Source organism: Lontra canadensis, unplaced genomic scaffold (assembly GCF_010015895.1).
Source record: "Lontra canadensis isolate GAN:19392208 unplaced genomic scaffold, GSC_riverotter_1.0 scaffold38, whole genome shotgun sequence".
Classification (NCBI taxonomy): domain Eukaryota; kingdom Metazoa; phylum Chordata; class Mammalia; order Carnivora; family Mustelidae; genus Lontra; species Lontra canadensis.
The window spans coordinates 9,623,134-9,638,285 of record NW_022631032.1 but is presented as its reverse complement, the minus strand read 5'-3'; the positions used below and the strand labels follow the sequence as shown (position 1 = coordinate 9,638,285).

General features: G+C 45.3%; 1 long non-coding RNA gene and 1 other non-coding gene across 2 annotated transcripts in view; one reads left to right on the top strand and one right to left on the bottom strand.

Moving 5' to 3' along the window:
* The window catches only part of LOC116874790, a 22,035-nt gene extending 8,211 nt beyond the window's left edge, over nucleotides 1–13,824 (top strand). Inside the window, exons 2-3 of the long non-coding RNA XR_004384063.1 lie at nucleotides 4,869–4,975; nucleotides 13,809–13,824. This is a non-coding gene — a long non-coding RNA (uncharacterized LOC116874790). The remainder of the gene's footprint in view (nucleotides 1–4,868; nucleotides 4,976–13,808) is intronic.
* LOC116874805 lies at nucleotides 4,128–4,266 on the bottom strand. The gene has a single exon (XR_004384065.1). It is a non-coding gene; the product is annotated as a U4 spliceosomal RNA (small nuclear RNA).
* Nucleotides 13,825–15,152: the final 1,328 nt, after the last annotated feature.

The following is a 15,152-nucleotide window of genomic DNA, read 5'->3' as shown; positions in this document are numbered from 1 at the left end:
AGAAATTCTGTTACATTGCTACAACATGGGTGAACTTTCAGAAATTAACCATAATTTCTGAAAGTTCACCCATGTTGTAGCAATGTAACAGAATTTCTAACTGTGAAATTAGTGACAAAAAGACAAATACACGGGGTGCCTGGGTGGCTCAGTGGGTTAAAACCTCTGCCTTCGGCTCAGGTCATGATCCCAGGGTCCTGGAATCGAGCCCCACATCGGGTTCTCTGCTCAGCAGGGAACCTGCTTCCTCCTCTCTCTCTGCCTGCCTCTCTGCCTACTTGTCATCTTTGTCTGTCAAATAAATAAATAAAATCTTAAAAAAAAAACCAAAACAAAAAGACAAATACAGTATGACCCCTCCCATTTAAAAAAATGTTTATTTTTTTTTGGAATCTTGACACCCAACATGGGGCTCAAACTCACAACCCTGAGATCAAAAGTTGCATGATCCTCTTACTGAGCCAGCTGGGTGCCCTGTATGATCCCACTTACATGAGGTATTAAAAGAGTAAAATTCATAGAAACAGAAAGTTGAATGGTGGTTAGTTACCAGAGGGAAGGGAAAATGGGGAGTTGTTTCATGGGTACAGAGTTTCAGTTTTGTAAGATGAAAAAGTTCTGGATCGGTAGCACAACAATGTAAATATACTTCACACTCTTGAAATGTACACTTAAACATGGATAGGGTGGTAGATTTTATGTTACATGTTTTTTACAATTAAAAAGTATAAAATATAACATTTCAACTATACAAAATAATTAAAATATTTAAAGACTTTTTATTTTTATTTTTTAAAAGATTTTATTCATTCATTTGACAGAGAGATCATGAGTAGGCAAAGAGGCAGGCAGGTGGGGGGTGGGGAAGCAGGCTTCCTGCTGAGCAGAGAGCCCAATGCAGGACTCATTCCCAGGACACTGAGATCATGACCTGAGCCAAAGGCAGAGGCCCAACCTACTGAACCACCCCGGCACCCCTTTAAAGACTTTTAAAAAATATTTTATTTATTTATTCATGAGAGACAAAGTGAGAGAGAGAGTGGGAGAGGCAGAGGGAGAAGCCGACTCCCCGCCAAGCAGGGAGCCTGATCCTGGACTCAAACCCAGGACCCCGGGATCACAACCTGAACTGAAGGTAGAAGCTTAAACGACTGAGCCATCCAGGTGCCCCAGAATAAATTAAATACTTAAAACACTAAGTGAACAGGTCAGATGACAAGTTAGAGGAACTTAATAAAATAGAAGATAGATTGTAGAAATTATTCAGAGTATAATACAAAGAGATGTTAGGAAATGGGAATGATGCAATGAGAAGGTCTAACATATAGACAACTGGTTTCTAGAAGAAAAGAATGGAAAACATGAAAAAGAGAATTATTCAAAGATAAAGCACCTGAGAAATTTCCCAGAATTGATGAAAAATATGAATGCTTCGATTCAGAAATCAGAATGAATCCAGGATAAAAACAAGTAAAAAATATATATAATAAATTCACCCTACCTTCTTTTTAGGGAAACTATAGGAGATCAAAGATATACTATAGTTAAAAAAAAAAAGGCTATAGTAAAACTATCTAGGAGAGCCTGGGAGGCTCAGTCAGTTGACATCCAACTCTTGATTTTGGCTCAGGTTGTGATCTCAGGGTTGTGGGTTGCACTGTGTGCTGGGCATGGACCCTGCTTGGGATTCTCTCTCTACCTCTCCCTCTGCTATTCCCCCTCTCTGCTCTCTAACACTCTCTCTTTCTCTCTCTCTCTCTCTTAAAAAAAAAAAAAAAAAAAGAGTATCTGTGTATCCAGAGAGCAACCCAGATGAACAACCAATGACTGAAGGCGGTAGGTGAAATGGATAAATAAATATTGTACATCAGTACATGAACTACTCAGAGCTAGAAAGAAATGAGGGCTCAAGTCATGAAAAGACATGGAGGAAACTTAAATGCATGTTACTAAGTGAAAGAAGCCAATCTCGAAAAGGCAACATACTGTGTGATTCCAAATAGTAAATGACATTCTGGAAAAATGCAAAAAAAATTCTGCAAAACTATGGAGATACTAAAAAGATCAGTAATTGGAAGGGGTTACTGAGGAGAGAAGGATGAAAAAGGTGGCACACAGGATTTTTAGGAGAGTGAGAGTGAAACTATTCTGTATGATCCTATAATGGCAGATACATAGCATTATACATTTGTCCAAATCCATATAATGTACAAAACCAAGAGTGAATCCTGGTGAAATCTGAGTGATAATGATGTTAATATAGATTCATTGATTCTAACAAATGTACCAGTCTGGTATGGGATGTTTGATAGAGTCTGTGTTTAGGTGTCAGGGGGGTCTTTTAGTGTTCCCAGACCCAATGTGGAGGGGTTCCCCACGCAAAACACCAGGCAATACTTGGATACCAGCAGAGTGCCCAAAAATCTAACTCAACTCTGACACAATTTACCCAGAGATAGCATGAGATTCCACAGGTAAGGGATCAGTCCTACAAGATTGCCCCCACCTACCACTTGGACACGAGTCGAGAGCCCCAGGCTATCACCTGTGCTTCTAACCTACTGGCTACAGACTGGATATTCCAACAACCTCCTCCTTAGGTTGGGTTAACTTGCTAAAGCGGCTCACAGAACTCAGGGAAATGCTCACTTATGTTTTCCAATTTGTTAAAGGATATGATAAAGAAAAAGATATGATAAAGAAAAAGCTATGATAAAGATTATGAGTCAACAGTCAGATGAAGAGATACATAGGGCAAGTTCCCCAAAAAAAGGAGTTTCTGTCCTTGTGGAGCGTGGGGACTGGCCTGGTGGCATGTGGAAACATGATTCCCCGAGTGTGGAAGTGCTCTGAAAAAAAAAAGAAAGAGAGAAAGAAAGAAAAAGCTGTCTTCTTGGGTTTTTATGAAGGTTTCTTTTTTTTTTTTTTTTAACATTTTATTTACTTATTTGGTGCAGAGAGACAGAGACAGAGATCACAAGTAGTCAGACAGGCAGAGAGAGAGGGGAAGCAGGCTCCCCACTGAGCAGAGAGCCCGATGTGGGGCTTGATCCCAGGACCCCGAGATCATGGCCTGGGCCGAAGGCAGAGGCTTAACCCACTGAGCCACTCAGGCGCCCCTTATGAAGGTTTCATTACATAATCATGATTGGCTAAGTCATTGGCCATTGGCTGATTCTGCCTTTAGCCCCTCTCTCTCCCTGAAGGTCAAGGATGGGACTGAAAGTTCCAACCATTTAATCCCAAGGTTTGTCCATCTAGCAATCAGACCCTACCCTTGGGTGGAGTCCAAAAGTCACCTTCAGTAATAAGATACCCATTTCACTTTTATGGCTCTGAAGCATTTTCAAGAACTGTGGAGGAAGACCAAATACGTCTGAGAAATATAGGACTAAATACACATTTCTTATAATCATTGTATCATAGGAGGTAGATAGGAATTTTCTGTACTTTCCACTCAATTCTGCTATGAATCTAAGACTACTCTAAAAAGTGAAGTCTATTAAAAAAAAAAAAAATCAACCCAAAGGCAGTGGGGGAAACCTACCCAAACATCCAGAGAGAAAAAACAAACAGCTAACAAAAGAACAATAATTACCGGACAGCAAACATCTAAAAACAAAATAGCACTTTAAAAAAATTTATTTTATTTACTTATTTTGTTTTTTCTTTTTTTCTTTTTAGGAGTTTATTTATTTATTTGACAGAGAAAGATACAGCGAGAGAGGGAACACAATCGGGGGAGTGGGAGAGAGAGAAGTAGGCTTTCCAGTGAATGGGGAAGCCCAACTCGGGCCTTGATTCCAGGACACTGGCTGGGATCATGACCCGAGCCAAAGGCAGATGCTCAACCACCCAGGTGCCCCTGTCTTGGTTAATCTTATACTTCCTGATATTTATTGGTTGAAATTCTGTAGGCCCCTTCTCATTCCAATTTCTTTTTGCTTATGAGTAGAGAAAGGCAGGCTAAGATTTCAAAAAGTTTTACTTACAGCCTGGACCCTTCTCAGGAACTCTGGATTACTATCTGAATATTACCACTGGAACGTCTAAATGAGCATTTCAAACTTATATGTCTCCAAATCAAGCTCTTGATTTAGTTCTTCCAATTTACTAGTCTTGCAGTCTTTCCTATTGCAGAAAATGACAATACCATCGTTTCGGACGCAAAAGCCAAAAACTTGGAAGTATCCTTCATTTTTCAATTAGCAATAATCGTGCCTCAGATAAACCTCATTGGCTACAATACTGCCTCTGCGCAAAGCTCATCCTTCATTTTTGAAAAATTTTCATTTAAGTAAACCCTATGGCCAATGTGGGGCTCAAACTCACGACCCTGAGATCAAGAATCACATGTGCCACTGACTGAGCCAGCCAGGTGCCCCATGCATCCTTCCTGTTTTCCATACGTCATGTCCTGTTCACCAGGGATATGTCCATGTCTAACCTTTCAAAATATATCTACAATCTAACCGCTTCTCATTACTTCCACACTGGTCCAAGTCTCCATTATCTTTCACTTGGGTCACTGCAGTAGGCTCTTTAACAATCACATGTGGTAGGCGCGCAATAAGTAGTTACTGAATTTGTACATGGAGCAGTGGCCAGGTATGGGTTCTCATTGGCTCTTTGGTGATTCGTGGTTAAAATATGGCAACATATTTTGGAGAGAGAGTGGGAAGAAGTAATATTTGGGCAGCAAGGACCTTGGGCTCCTGGAGACAATGGGGGAAGTTGAAACAAACATGACAAATGCAGGAGAGAGGAGTTAGTGGAATCTGAGCTTTGAGTGGAAATCAGCAAAGGCACTCCCAGGCACTGAGTGCCCGGTCCCTGCTGTTGTGATTGCCCATTCTTTCCCCATATAGAGATTGGGTGGATACCCTGTTTCCCTCTGCTGACCAGTCCACCCTGGGATCCTGTGACGTGATCTTCAAGAAGTCCAGGCAGATGAATGACCTTTGCTGAACATCAGGTAAATAGAACAGTTTTCCTTCTGAACTTTGGGGGTGGTGCATCCTGTGGTGGGAGGGAACGGAGCAGATGGGACAAGCTCCTGGAACTGGGGCTGGAGGAGAAAGGTAAGGAAAGCACGGAGGTGTGGCCTGGCTTGGGATCCTTCCTCCTCCTTCTCCTGTGCTATTCCATTCTCCTTCAAAGTTTCCCAATAGGAGATCCTGCAGCTGCTTCCAAAAGCTTAGGTCTTCTGCTTGCTTTGAGAGTCCTTCCTTCCAGAAGCTCATTCATTGTTCTTTGCCCTCTTTTCAGTCATTCTTTCAGTGAACACCTAAAGCCTGTTTCCCTCGGTCACCAGGGGCTCTTTTCCAGACTGGCTCAGGGAGTATGGTTTGGGGAAAGTGCCTGGCTGGATCTCCTACATGTTGAGTTCAATTTCCTCCTTTGGGTGTGTTTCAGCTTCCAGCTGGGATTTTTGCCACAGCAATTATAACAACCACAATCTGCATGGAGGTTCTTAAAGCTATATAAGCAGACAAAAACCTGAAAGGAATTCTTTTTTTTTTTTTTTTTTTTAAGATTTTATTTATTTATTTGACAGACAGAGATCACAAGTAGGCAGAGAGGCAGGCAGAGAGAGAGGAAGAGAAGCAGGCTCCCTGCTGGGCAGAGAGCCTGATGTGGGGCTCCATCCCAGGACTCTGGGATCATGACCTGAGCCGAAGGCAGAGGCTTTAACGCACTGAGCCACCCAGGCGCCCAGAAAGGAATTCTTAAGAAAAGACAAGCAGTTATCAGAATTTCCACTCCCATCAGACCCAGAAACTCTGTACTTCCCTGCCGGTAACTGCTTGGTGAGAAGTATTTAACCAGCTTGACTGCTCTCGATAACCACACTGAAATCAGATATCCTGAGGGAAAGGGAAGTTTCCCTCATCCCTATCTTGCTCTTCTTCCACCCTTCCCCATCCAGCCAGTAACACTGTTATTCACCTAGCTGTTTGAGAGAAAAAAACGAGAAGTTTGCCTTTATTGTTCCCTATCCCTCACCCTTCATCTTTTCTATCAATAAGTCCTGTTGCCTCTACAACATATGCCCAGAATCTACCTTGTCTCCACCACTTACTGACAATCGTCTTCATCTTGGGCAAGTGCAGTGCCTGCTAACTGGTTTCCCTGCTCACTCTTGTCCTGATACAGGCTACCATCCTCGCAGCAGCCCTAGCCACCTTTCAAGGACAAGCCAAATCCCCTTTCACATCACTCCAAATGCTCCCACTGAACTTTTGAAATTTTGATTCTCTTCTAACTTCTCTGGTTCCTCCTTCTCTTCTTCCTTCTCCTCCTCCTCCTCTTCCTCCTCCTCCTCCTTCTTCTTCTCCGGGATTGTGCACTGTGGGGGGAGGGGCAAAGTGAGAGAGAATCTTAAGCTGACTCCCCACTGAGCACAGAGTCCAGCAAAGGGCTGGATCTCATGACCCTGAGATCATGACATGAGGCGAAATCCAGAATCAGATGCTTAACTGCCTGAGCCACCCAGGTGTCCCCGATTCATTTCTAACTTCTTACCATGGTAACTGTGGGTCCAGCCTCTCTCTCCCATCATGCATCTACTGCTCTCTCCCTCAGCCACATGGCCTAGTCCGTTCCTTCAGTGTGTCAAGCTTGCTCCTGTCTCAGTGCCACAGGATTTGTTTTTGGCAATGCTTAAAATGCTCCATGAAGATTTCCTCATGCCTGGCTCCTTAGTATTTAGGCCTCAGTTCTATACTGTTGCTCCATAATGAAAACTTTTCAAAACTCAGTGGCTTCAAAACAGCAGTCATTTATTTTGTTTATATATCTGTAATTTGGGCAGGGCTTGATGGGAAAGATGCATTTTGGCTCCACGCAGCATCAGCTGGGGCAAATTACCCAAGAGTGGGGGTCTGCTTCTGAGGTGGCTCACCCACGTGGCTGGCATGTTGGTGTTGGCAGTGGTCCACGACTAAGGCAGGGTGGAGGCATGGGGGCCTTGGTTGTTCATGCAGATTGTCTTTCCTGACCTCAGAAGTCACAAAGCATCACTTCTGTTGTACTTTACTAGTTCAGCAAGTCAAAAGCCCTGTCCAAGTTCAAGTGGAGTGAACATGGACTCTACCATTTGAGGAGGGAGTGTCAGGGTTCATACAGAAATAGAAAGATTGCTCTTCTGGATAATTCTGGGTAATGCTATCTGCCACAGCTACGTCCTTAGTGTCACTCTTACTGACCACCCTATATAAATTAGCTCTTCCTCCCCACCCCAAATAGCCATTATTTATCATTTTAGCCTCTGGTCCCTTCATAGTTCCTACCATTATCTTAAATTATCTTGAATGGGGCATTTGGGTGGCTTAGTCTGTTAGGCGTCCAACTCTCGGTTTTGGCTCAGGTCATGAGGTGGGGCTCTGCACTCAGCAGGGAGTCTGCTTGAGGATTCTCTCCCTCTGTCTCTCCCTCACTCCCACTTGTGCAAGCATGTGCGCTGGCTCTCTCTTTTTCTCAAATAAATATTCCAAAAAGGAAAAAAAAAAAGATGTCTATTTATTTATTTGCTCACTTTCAGCCTTACACAAGAATATCCATCCTCTGAGAATAAGAGCCTTGCACGAAGAGAGGCAGACAGGAGGCTGACGTTCTAAGCTCTGGCAGTTGCAGTCACAGAGGTGATGGCTATTTAGAGATACATGTTTGGAGACGTCAGTGTTTAGACAGACTGACTATGAGGGATGAGGGGAGAAAGGAGGACATTGGGTTGCTGGTCCCTCTCAGATGGAGAAAGGGCATGGAACTGAGGGTGTCCCTGGCTCAGGGTTCCCTGGCGGAGGCCATGCTGAGAACTATATCCTGGGGTGGTGGTGTTTGTAAGGGGAGACTGGCTAGATGCACACTGAATCCCTTTCCTCTTTTCCCCAAGCTTCCAGCCACATTTCCCAGCCCTCCTGCAGTTAGATGGGGGCCAGGCAAAGCTGTGTCAGAGAAATGCAAGTGGAAGCTGATGTGGACCTCTCTCTGGGGTGGCCAATTGAGTGCCACCCTGTAAGATTCGGCAGCCCCCTTTCCCTTCCCTATAGGCTGTGTGTTAAGGATGACCGCATCACAGAGAGGGCAGGGCCGGGCTCTGAGCGATTATGTGGAGCAGAGACCCACTCCCTCACCACCTTTCTTATTTTATGACACCAAATTTTTGAAGAGACAAGGACAGTTGTACAGTGAGTGTCCTCACGTTCAGGATTGATCTCAATGTTTCTTCTTCTTCTTCTTCTTTTTTAAGATTTTATTTATTTATTTGACAGACAGAGATCACAAGCAGACAGAGAGGGGGAGAAGCAGGCTCCCCGCTGAGCAGAGAGCCTGATGCGGGGCTCGATCCGAGGACCCTGGGATCATGACCTGAGCCAAAGGCAGAGGCTTTAACCCATTGAGCCACCCAGGTGCCCCGATGACCTTGGCAGTCTTAAAGAGCACCAGTCCCTTTTATACCATGCTCTTTTTTTTTTTTTTTTTTTAAGATTTTATTTATTTATTTGGCAAAGAGAGAACTCAAGTAGGGGGAGTGGTAGGCAGAGGGAGAGGGAGGAGCAGGCTTGTGCTAGAGAGGAGCATCCTGTTGCAGGGCTTGATCCCAGGACGTGGTGTCATGACCTGAGTGGAGGGCAGACTCTTAATGACCGAGCCACTCAGGTGTCCCTGTCTCTTTTTCTTAAAGATTCATTTATCTATTAGAGGGAGGGAGAGAGAGAGAGAGAAGAGCGGTGGGAGGGGCTGATGGAGAGGGAGAGAGAGAAAATCTCAAGCAGACTTCACACAGAGTTCGGATCCCCTGACACGGGGCTAGATCTCATGACCCTGAAATCATGACCTGAGCGGAAACCAAGAGTCAGATGCTTAACTGAGTGCACAAACCAGCTGCCCCAACTTGATCTCAAAGTTTTGCTGTTGTTAGTTACATCAGTGGTTCTCAACTGACAATGATTTTGCTCCCTACATGATATCTGGCAATGCCTGGAGACATTTTTATTGTCACAACTGTGGGAGCATTACCAGTGTCTAGTAGGTAGAGACCGGTGCTGCTGCTGACTACCGTGCAATGCATACCACTGTCTTCTACTGCAAAGAATGATCGGATCCAAAATGACATTGGTTCCACCTATGTTCCCCTTTGTCCACTAGGTAAAAGCAGCTCTATTTCCTTCTGCAGATCAGGGTCAATTGTCTTTTCCAGTATGGTGACTCTTTCTTTCACTGGCAGGATGCTTGTGAGGAGCTATAGCTTGCCATTCAAAGGGAACTTGTCTGCCCCCTTGGGTGCCAGAACCTCCCACCTTGCAGAGTTCAGAATTGCAGGCACAGGAAGCACAAACTGGGTCACGGGAGAGATGGTTAATGGGCCACTACTGCTTCCATGCTTTGGTTCCCAAACCCAGGAGGATGTTCTGTTCCACTGCAGCTTACCTTTTCTGGCTTAGCTGTCCGATGGTCTCTTGGCTGCCTACACTCCAGTCTCACTTTGCTGCTCTCCTGCCCTGTCTCCTCTGTCTCCGACTTGGATTAGTTTTGTCTCCTCAGACTGCCTTTAAGCTCCTGCCACCAGGTCTCTGGCTTTCCCCCTCCCACCTCTGGGAGGCTTCACGAATTCCTCAGGCGCTCAGGAAGTTACGACCAGCACCTGTATAAGACGTGAGTTCTAGTGCTATGGAAGGGCTGCACAGACCTTTGTCCGGCTAAAATGTCCTGAGGCTGTACGTTTACAAAGAACAGGGCAGACTTTTGGAGGAGGAACGCTTAGTGCTGAGTTAATCTATCTAATTCTTGTTATATCAATGCTTTGGTTGGAATGGCGTATTTTATAGAATATACTGTGAGCCCCGCCAGGGCTGGTTGGGGTTTTTTTTTTTTGGTGTCATTGTTGTTTCTTTTGAATGGGTAATTATTCACAGTGTTCAAAGTTCAAAAGGCACAAAACAGTATTCAATGAAATGTTTCCCTCCTACCTCTATTTTCCAGCTGCCCAAATTCCCCTTTCTAAGCACAACAAATGTTTTCAGTTTTTCCAGATGCCATAACACACACATTTATATTTGTTTAGCCACGTGGTAATATACTATACAATTGTTCAGAACCTGGTGTGTATGGTTTTTGAAAATCTAACAGTGTATCTTATAGCTTATTTCCTCATTCTCTTTTTACTTTTACTTTGTTGTGTGTGTGTGTGTGTGCGGGGGTGTTTGTGAATGTAGTAATTTATTTAACTAATCAACTAATTGATGGGTGTTCAGTTTTTTTTTTTTCTAAATGTCTGAGATTACAAACTGTTACGTGAATAATTGTGTACATTCTAGGTGTAGGAGTCTATCTGTAAGATAATAGCTGGGTCAAAAAGCATTTACATCTGTCATGTGAATTTTTTTTTTTGGACTGTATTCCCTATGCTGTACTTTTCATCGCTATAACTTATTTATTTTATAACTAGAAGTTTCTATTTCTTAACACCCTTTATCTGTTTCATCCATACCCCCACCCACCTCCCGTTCGGCAACAACCAATTGCTTCTCTGTATTTAAGAGTCTGTTTTCTGTTTTGTTTGTTTGTTTTTTAGATTCCACATATAAGTGAAATCATGTGGTATTTGTCTTTTTCTGTCTGAATTATTTCACTTAGCACGATATCTTCCTTCCAAATCACCTTCCTTAGAGACTGTACAGATTAGCCTTCTGCTCTCAGTGTCCATTTCTCCAGAGGTTTACCCACACAAGGTGTTAGCAAACATTTTTAATCTTTGCCAGTATGAAAGGACAAAGTTAATATCTCAGTGTTTTCTTTTTAAAAAGATTTTATTTATTTATTTGAGAGAGAATGAGCATGAGAGAGAGAAAGAGAGCATACAAGTGGGGTGGGGGGGTGTGGACGGAGAGGGAGAAGCAGACTCCCCACTCTGCAGGAAGCCCAATGCAAGACTGTAGCCTGATATGAGATTTGATCCCAGAACTCTGGAATCATGACCTAGGTGGAAGGCAGATGCTTAAAGCCTGAGCCACGCAGGCATCCTCTCAATGTTGTTTTGTGTTAATATTAGCCATATGAAGTTGCTGGATTTTTATGTAAAAATAATTGTTGAATATCAGCAATTTTTGTGGTTTCTTTCACTGTGAGATGGAGAATTAATTAATTAATTAATTAATTTTAGAGAGAGAGAGGTGTGTGCACGTGGACATACATACATACACACACTAGGGTGGGAAGAGGCAGAAGGAGAAGGAGAAAGAGAATCTTAGGTAGGCCCCATGCCCAGCATGGAGCCCAACTTGGGCTCTGTCTCATGACCCTGAGATCATGACCTAAGTTGAAATCAAGAGTTGGATGCCCAACCAGCCGAACCACCCAGATGCTCCCTTTTTGGCATTTCTAATCTTATCTCATATCTATTTATTTGTAAAGAGTTTATTTATTTGAGTGAGAATGAGAGAGAGAAAGAATGAGAGAGATCACAAGTAGGCGGGAAGGGTAGAGGGAGAAGCAGACTCTCTGATGAGCCGGGAGTCCCATGTGGGACTCAATCCCAGGACTCCGGGATCATGACCAGAGCTGAAGGTAGACGCTTGACTGACTGAGCCACCCAGGTGCCCCTATCTTATTTTATTTTTTATTGAAGTATAATTAACTTGTGTTTTTAATTTAATGCATCTTGTAGATTTTTCCACATTGGCACATATAGATTTGCCTCACTAACTTCAATGGCTACACAATCTTTCACTGGATAAATGTATCATACTTTATTTAACTATTCCTCTGTTGGTGGACATTTAGGCTGTTTCCATCTTTGACAAGACAGCCCCAACCTTCTTATTCATGAGTCTTTGTGCAAATGTGCAAGTATATCTTTAGGATAAGCTCCTAGGTGCACCTGAGTGGCTCAGTGGATTAAGCCTCTGCCTTCGGCTGAGGTCATGATCTCAGGGTCCTAGGATGGAGCCCTGAATTGGGCTCTCTGCTCAGCAGGGAGCCTGCTTCCCCCTGCCTCTCTGCCTACTTGTGACCTCTCTCTGTCAAATAAATAAATAAAATATTAAAAAAAAAAAAAAGGAGAAGCTCCTAGAAGTAGAATTGCTGGGCCAAAAAATAGGTGCATTTTAAGATTTTGATTGATATTGACTAACTATTCAGATAACAGTTCGAATTAGCTCTTCTGGGAGGAACGGAGTGCAGTCCTCCCCAGTTCTGTCCTGCGACTCATCCAGCATTCTGAAGGACTCACCGCTTTTGGACGTTTGGTCTGATTTGACAATATAGGTCTGAAGGTGTCGCTCATTGACACAATGTTTCTAAAATTACAGTTTATTTTATAGAATGGATGCACCACAGTCTATTTAGTCATCTCCCTATTGTTGGATCTTTATTGAGTTAAACAGAGTTAAGTAGATAATCTTGCAAAGAGCCTTTTGGTGAACAGGTCAGCTCATTTTTTTTTTTTTTAAACTTGAGCTTTTTTTTTTTTTTAAGATTTTATTTATTTATTTGACAGAGAGATCACAAGTAGGGAGAGAGGCAGGCAGAGTGAGAGGGGGGAAGCAGGCTCGCCGCTGAGCAGAGAGCCCGATGTGGGGCTCGATCCCAAGACCCTGGGATCATGACCTGAGCAGAAGGCAGAGGCTTTAATCCACTGAGCCACCCAGACGCCCCTCAGCTCATGTTTTTGTCCAGTAGTTGCCCAATAATATAATAATGGCTGACACTTAGTGCATACTTGCTATGAGCCAGGTCCTGCTCTAAACCCTTTGTGATGTATTTTCTCAAAAAGCCTATGAGTTGGATATCATTATTATTAGTTTAATTTTATAATGTGAAAGCTCAGGCATACAGGTAAAAAATATTTCTGGGGCCCTGGACCTGAAAAGGGATGTCAATCTAGTGGCACCTGTCAATCTAGTGGCACCTGAATAGCTCAGATGATAGAGCATACTCTTGTTCTTGGGGTTGTGAGTTTAAGTCCCACATTGGGCATGTAGAGTTTACTTCAAGAAAAGAAACCCAAACAAACCCAGTCAGTCTAGCTCCAGTCGGTGGTCTCAGATGGAGATATTTGGCTTAAAGTGTAACCACATTTAAAAATGAGATGTTGTCAAATTATTCTCCAGGAAGGTTGTGGCATTCTCCAGTCCCACTAGAGTGAAGGTGAAAAGGCCCTTTTTTCCTCCAAGCAGGGTATCTTTTTCATTCCCATATCCTGGGTGTAGGGGATATGAAAATGAAATACACCCAGCAGAAGGTGCAGCATGAAGCAGGTGGGTGCCCTGGACTGGTGAGCAAAAGGATGGCTGGCTGGCTGGCTGGCTGGCTGAAGGGGGGCAGACAGGTGTGGAGCGAGGGTGCCTGGGTACATCAGAAGAACCAGAGCCTGGAGTGGTCCTGCCTTGAAAACTCATTCACTTAATACAGTGTGAAGCGTTAATTTTTCTGCTCTTACCGCAGCTAGCTGCCTGGCCCTCCTTGCCCCTTCTTTTAGGTCTGAAGTGTCTCCCTCTGAGAAGCCTTCCCTGACCACGCTGTAGGAAGAATCCTCACCTCACTCGACAACTCCTTACTCCTCTTACTCTGCTGTAGTTTCCCCCGTTGCATTTATCCCTCCTGACATCTCCGTACTTCGGTCCTGTTTATTGCCTGTCTTCCCTGCCTCCCCTCGCTGCCCTCACAACAGAATAGAAAGCTCACAAGGGAAGGGTTTTTATCTGTCTGGTTCACTCATTTATCCCCAGTGCCAAGGACATTTCCCAGCATTAGCAGGCGCTCAATCAGTATTTGGTGACTATGGCATTTATTATTCACTGTTCCAGGAAGTGAAGGTGCAGCGGCCAGCGAGGCAGAGGACCTGCCCCCAGTGCCCGGCATGCATCCTGCTGGCAGTAGCATCCGGAGAACTTCTCCCCACCCTGGGCTCAAGGTCCCTGGGCTCTTTCTAAGGAAGTGTGACCGGTAGAGCCCCTCCCCCGGCTCGGCTCCGCCCCCGGCGGCCAGCCCGCCCTGCAGCGCCCCCTGGCGGGCTTCGTTGCCCGGGCGTCCCTGCGGCGTGAGTGCGCCCCTAGTTCGGCGGCGCGCAGGACCTCCCCCCCCTGCCACCCCCAACCCCGGCTGCGGCGCTGGGAACCCCGGGAGCTCCCGGCCCGTTTCCTCCCGACCTTCAGACACTTCTGCTTTTGCCGGGAGCGAGAAGAGGAAGGAGGGCAAAGGGAGGGCGGAGCGCCGGGCGAGGCCGGCGGGGAAGAGGAAGGGAGGTCGGGGTTCGGGCGTCTTCTCCCACGGCGTCATCCGCAAGACGTGGCTTTTCAAGTGCGAGTTCCCCTCAGTTTTGGACGGCCTGGCTTTGCCCCGAGCCCAGCTCAGGTCTCATCTTCCGCCCCTTCTCCGCGCGGGAGGCGAGGGGCGGCTAGGTCAGAAGGCAGTGGTGAGAGACGTGCCAGCGTCCCAGGTACCCGACGTCCCTCGGTCCTGAACTGGGGCTTGGGGGGTCAAAGCAGTTGGGTGTCTCCGTGTTTGGGGTCCAGCTCCACGGTCCACAGGCACCAGGCGCGTCCCGTCGAGCGCCCAGTGGGTGCGCGTCCTGCCCCGCGACCTGTGGCAGCCGGAGGAGAGGTTAGGGCGCCACCTGGCGGCTGCCTTCCGCCGCCCAGACTTGCCTTTGGGGTCACTTGGCGGGGGGATCCTCGTGTTGGGCGTCTCCTTCCAGGCCCGCCCCTAACACAGGATCCCCAGTCCATTTCACTTAGTGGTTGGGGGCCTGGATCACTGGAAATGTGCAGGGTGCGGCGGGATCAGTTTTGAAGAACTGAGGAATGACAAAACAGGATAGTTGTTTTTTTTTTTTCCAGAAAAGTTTTTTGTTTTTGTTTTTTTTTTAAAGACTTTATTTATTTATTTGGCAGACAGAGATCACAAGCAGGCAGAGAGGCAGGCAGAGAGATTGGAGCTGGGATCATGACCTGAGCTGGAGGCACAGGCTTTAACCCACTGAGCTACCCAGGCGCCCACAAAAACAGGATAGTTCTTGATGATGGAACTCTTTTGTTTGCCTTTGTGGATGGTGTAGTGACCCTCCCTCCTCTGTAGTCCGTTCCCCCCACCTCCCCCCACCCCGCACCCCATCTATATTGTTCCTTTTATTCTGGTTTTGAAAGGGCACG